Source organism: Sorex fumeus, unplaced genomic scaffold (genome assembly GCF_029834395.1).
Source record: "Sorex fumeus unplaced genomic scaffold, SorFum_2.1 ptg000028l, whole genome shotgun sequence".
Lineage (NCBI taxonomy): Eukaryota > Metazoa > Chordata > Mammalia > Eulipotyphla > Soricidae > Sorex > Sorex fumeus.
In genome coordinates this window covers 7,678,976-7,684,680 of record NW_026606085.1, presented here as the reverse complement: position 1 = coordinate 7,684,680, position 5,705 = coordinate 7,678,976, and the positions used below count along the sequence as shown (strand labels likewise).

The window sequence follows — 5,705 nt, the reverse complement described above, 5'->3', positions numbered from 1 at the left end:
GAACAGATATTCAGCATCTAATAACAGTTTGAAAGAAGCCACTACATACTCTTCACAAACATGTTTTCACAGACCCAATACAGTACTAGCCATTAACTCAGTACACCAGGTGTACTGAAGTAGAAAAGATGCAACAAGAAAAATAGCTACAGTAGAAAGACTTCAACACTTTAGAGAAAGAGTAAAACACTTTTCGTTTCTCCCCTTAGCCCCTAAAACAACATCATACAGTCTGATCTACCTATACAGTCCGACATCAGCTTCTAGAATATTTGTCAGGAGGGCAAAAATAAAATGACACTGGCCAGTACAGTCTTTGGATATTTAGGAAAGGGAGGGGGAGAAGTCAGTTTTCAGAACAAATTAGTCATCTTCAGTCACATCAGCAGGATCTTTGGATTCCTTGTTCTTCCGCACTTCTTCAACATGCTTGTCCTTCTCTCGCAAACGCTCCAGTTTGGCAGCCATCTGTGCCTCTCGGTTTTCTTTATTGGCTTCCATTTTGTGGGTCAGTTTTTCTTCCGCCATTTTACTGAAGTTGTTGTTCTCTTCCATCGCTTTCTGAAGCACTTCTTTCTCATGCTCTCGCTTCTCAGCAAGCTGCTTCAAGACTTCAACTTCATGGGACTTGAGTCTTTCTTCTGCAGCTTCTAATTTCTTCTGGATTTCTTCCAGAGAAAGATCCTTCTTCTTTGCGGAGTGCGGGGGAGAGGGGGAATTCAGGGACAGATTCTTCTGATCGAGGGCTAAGAATCAGTTCAAAAGCCTGGCCGGAGGCACGTTTCTCCAATTCTTTCACCTGGATATCAGAAGAAGCCATGGTAAAGAGAAGACAAGAGACTGGCAGTGTTGTCTACTCAATCCACTGGCAAGGAAAGCCCTGCTTGGTCCGAGTCACCTGGTCACACTCTCTAATGTACATTTTTTTTGTTAGGGTTTTTTTTTTTTTTGGCTTTTTTGGGTCACACCCAGCGATGCACAGGGGTTACTCCTGGTTCATGCACTCAGGAATTACTCCCGGCCATGCTCAGGGAACCATATGGGATGCTGGGAATCGAACCCGGGTCGGGCTGCGTGCAAGGCAAATGCCCTACCCTCTGTGCTATCACTCCAGCCCCTCCAATGTACATTTTTAACGTCATACAGTCTGTCATACAAAATTATTCATCACTGTATCACTGTCATCCCATTGTTTGTCGATTTACTCCAGCAGGTGCCAGTAACATCTCTATTTCTCCCAGCCCTGAGATTTTAGCAGCCTTTTCTTACTCATCTTTTCCCGATGACTGGAGGCTCTTTCAGGGTCAGGGGAATGAGACTTGTTGTCATTACTGGTTTTGGCATATCGAATACACCACGGGTAGCTTGCCAGGCTCTGCCCATGCAGGCGGGATACTCTTGGTAGCTTGCCAGGCTCTCTGAGAGGCACATATTTATATATTTCTATGATTTGTTGCCTACTGTTTGAACCCCATCAAATATGGTGTGGCAATTATGGAAAATGGGTAGAAAGTGTCCTATGATGTGTCCAGAAACCGGCCTGGAGCATGGCAGCAGTTGGGTAGTGGAGGTCGGCTGCCGGCTGCGGCTGCGGGGCTGGATAGCTTGGGGCAGGGCGGGTGAGACCCCTCGTAGGGTTAGCTCTCCTAGGCACTAGTAGGCACTCCTCTAGGGTGCCCTGAGTGAAAACAGCCTGGCGCAGAGTCCTGGCATGGACATTTTTAAATGTCACAGAATTATTTATAATATCAATTTATATGATTCTAAAAATATAGTTTAAAACATACATTTTTTTATTTTGCTCCTACCTGGCAGTGCTCAGGGCTTGCTCCTGGCTCTGCACTCAGGGATCGCTCCAGGTGGTGCTTGGGGAACAATATATGGTGCCAGGGATCAAATCCGGATTGGCCACGTGGCAAGGCAAATGCCCTGTCTGCTGTATTATCACTTCAGTCTTGGAAAATAATTGTTTTATCAGTTTATCATTTATGTAGAACATTGTGGGAGTACAGATTAGCTCTATTCATCTATATGTAAAGTAGAAGAAGAAAGATAACTTCTTTGGTTCTAAACTTCTGAGATAGGACAAAGCCCAGACTTAGTGACCACACAGATACGCACGAGCGTGCAGCACAGCCCTGGGTCCCTCCGGCTCCCCAGCGGGGGTTTTCTGCATCCTCCCCACACCTGTAGGCCTGGGGGTGGCTGCACTGCCGTGACTGGGGGCCACACTAGCAGTGCTTATGCCTGTCTCCTGAGAGGCTGGGACTCCATCTGTGCACCAGCTCCTAGCGGCCTGGCACGACCTCTGGGTCTATGGTTGGGCCGGCTTGCTTTGGAGTTTGCTGTGCTGAGGGAAGGCAGATGGCATGGAATGCAGAGGCCAGCCCCTCCCCTGCAGCTGAGGGGCTCAGGTCAGCCCAGGTGAGCCTGCCCATGGCCTGGCCGCTGGAACGTATGGAACAACAGCTTGTTGTTTTAGGGTTGGTTTGATAGCATTTGTTGCCCAATAAGCCGATTCAGACAGTTTCCCATTTATGAGATAACAGATTAGAATCAAGCAGATAGTCATCCTGCAGATAACCACTCAACCAAGAAGTCTGTATGGCCATTTGCTTTCACTTTTACCCCTCTTTCTCTCTTCCTCTCTCTCTCCCATCCTCTCTCCTTCCTTTCTTCTCTCTCCTTTTCATTTTCCCTTCTTTTTTGTTTGTTTTTGGGCCATACCAGGTTGTGCTCAGGCCTTACTCCTGGCTCTGAGCTCAGGGATCATATGTGCAGCCAGGGCTAAGCCCTGTCCGCTGCACGTAGGCTGCAAGCTCCTACTCCGTGCCCGCTCCCTGGCCCTCCACATCTCCTTTCAGTGTCTCCCAGTAAGTCTGCACTTGCAATCACGATGACTCGTGCCCTCATCCCTGTGTGCAGTCACCATGATACTCTCCCTCTGTCATGTCTGCAGTCACCATGACACTCGCCCTCTCTCCCTGTGTACAGTTACAAAGACACTTGATCTCTCTCCTTGTTTACAGTCACCGTGACATGCGCCCTCTCCCCCTGTGTGCAGTCACGGTGACACTCGGCCCACTGTTCCTTTTGCATACTTCACTCATTCAAAGCAGCTTCCAGGGGCAATCACAACCCTGAATCCAGATTTTCTCGTCTGTAGAATACGGTGGGATGGGACATTTCTAGCAGTGGCTTTGCAGGAAGATTTCTGGAACTGCGGGAAGCCGCAGGAAGGGAAGGGCAGAGACCAGAGAGATGATGTGATTTCAGGCTGACCCAGCAGTGTAGCCTGGAGCGTGCAGGGTGGGTGCAGATAGATAAGCACCTGGCGGGGATGAGCCAGTGCTCTTGAAGGAGGTCACAGCAGGGCCACGGACCCCAGGGGTGCAAGACATGGGTGCAGGCACCGGCAGAACAAGGTGGAGAGAGCTGAAGAGAAGGTCTGAGACTGGGACAGGGCGTGGGGGCATTTATGTCTGCAGGGGGATTGGGGGGAGCTACCGCTGAGCCTGAGGCTAGTTTTCAGTGCTCTCCCTGCTGAATTACAGCTGAATCTCACAAAGATTCATGTTCTCATGTTCATGAGAAACAGGCTTGTTCCTGATGTTCCATTCACTCTCAACGGAACAACCATCTCTGAATGCAACAGTTACGTGTACCTAGGTCGAGAAGTCAACATGACTTGGCACCTGAGTTGCGCAGAAGGAGGAGAGCGGCTTGGAACGCCTTCAAGAACGTTGAAAAAATAGGGGCTGGAGCAATAGCACAGCGGGTAGGGCGTTTGCCTTGCACGCGGCCAGCCCGGGTTCGATTCCCAGCATCCCATATGGTCCCCTGAGCACCGCCAGGAGTAACTCCTGAGTGTAGAGCCAGGAGTAACCCCTGCGCATTGCCAGGTGTGACCCAAAAAGAAAAAAAAAAAGATAACGAAGAGGACAAAGACCCTTCGCACATCTCTTCATATTTCACTGTTCTTCCTGCATTAACATACACCTCAGGCCCTACAAAAACAGGATGAGAACACTATTCGGGTCTCTCAAAGAGGAATCAAAAGAGCTATGCTTGGAGTATCACATTTCACTCAAATGAGAGAAAGAATCCGGAGTTCCGACCTCTGTCAACGAATCAGGGACGCTGTCTCATTTGCCAAGGCATCGAAAATCAGATGGGCTGGACACATAATGAAATTTAGAGACAACTGCTGGACTAGAGCATTACCAACTGGATTCCACAGGACGTCAAATGATCGCGTGGCCGCCCACCTACGAGATGGTCAGACTTCTTCGTCAAGACCCTTAATGATCGGTTTGAGGCTCTTTGTGTTCCTAGAACAAGCAGATGCCATTGGGCTACGCAACAGAGATGAATAGAGACATTACTGGCGCCCACTTGAGAGAATTGATGAGTAACGGGATATCAAGTGATCAAGTGGTCGCTGCTGGAAGGACAAGGCTGTTGGCCCAAAGCCACCGTGCTGACTGGGGGCTGCGTGCAGGGATCGAGTCATTCACATTTCAGCTCCTACATCTTCCCAGAATGCTCCCTGCTTGCTCCATACCCCTGGGTCCTCCATTCCCACCCATAATGTGGCACCTTGAGAGGGACTGTCTGTGCTGAGAACCCCAATGCAGCTGGAACGGACTTGCGAATGTGGGGAACAGTGACTAACAAACACCTCATGGCGTTTCACTAATAAAAAATTTTAAAAAATAAAATGTTTCTAGCTATTTCAGATCTCAAAAAGCTTGAGAAAATTTTCCTAATCAATTTGATTATTTCAAAAAAAAGAAAAAGAAAAAAGAAACACTCACTGGCAGCCTACGGCACTCAGGAACGAGCTGTTACAGCAAACGGTGGCCTTAGGAAAGGTCCCCGAGTGTCCTTGTGCCATGAGGGCAGTGGAGACTGGCCGTGGTCCCAGAGCACAAACCATGGACGGAAGAGCCGTGAGAGTGTCTGCCTGAGAATCTAGAGGCTGGAGAATGGAGGGCGGAGAGTCAGCGGCCAACAGAGGATGGACTGGGAGCAGAGAGGATGTTTCTCAGCGAGTATCCCCAGGCCAGGAGTGTGGGCTCAGGATGTGGGGGCAGAGGCTGGATGGTCCCCAGGCAAGAGTGGCCCCAAACCTAAAACAGACACGGGCTCCAAGTCACAGAAGGAAACAGCACAGGCCAGCACAGATGGGTGCAAAGGCGCCTGTGCCCCCAGAGGAGGGAGCAGGGGACCAGGGACACAGTGACCTCAGGCACTGCCACCCCCACCCCCACCCCCTGGCCGGCCCCAGGAAGCCCCCCTCACTATCTCCCCTCGCTCTCGCTCTCCCCGCCCCCACTCCTCTCTCCCTCCCCCACTCTCCCCCACCCACGCTCTCCCCACCTCTCCCCTTCCCCCCGCACTCTCTGCCCCCACCCCCACTCTCCCTCCAGCCCCACACTCCCCGGCTCTCCCTCCCTTACTCTCTCCCACCCACGCCCTCCTCATCTCTCCCACGTGTGGTCTCCGCCCCCACCCACACTCCCCATCTCTCCCACCCCCACTCTCCTTCCCGCCCCGCCCCGCTCACGTCCCATCCCGGAGCGCGCCCCCCCACCCGGCGCGCCCCTGACTCCCCACGAGTCCAGCCGCCAGCCAGAAGCCCCCCTGGCAGGGCTGAGCCCGAGGACCCTAGGCCCCGCACCGCACTCTTGGCTTTGGGCGGC

At 51.4% G+C, this 5,705-nt stretch overlaps 1 pseudogene; it reads right to left on the bottom strand.

Annotated features, from left to right (window-relative positions):
• LOC130024467 (stathmin-like) lies at positions 1-906 on the bottom strand (annotated as a pseudogene).
• Between the last annotated feature and the right edge of the window lie 4,799 nt (positions 907-5,705).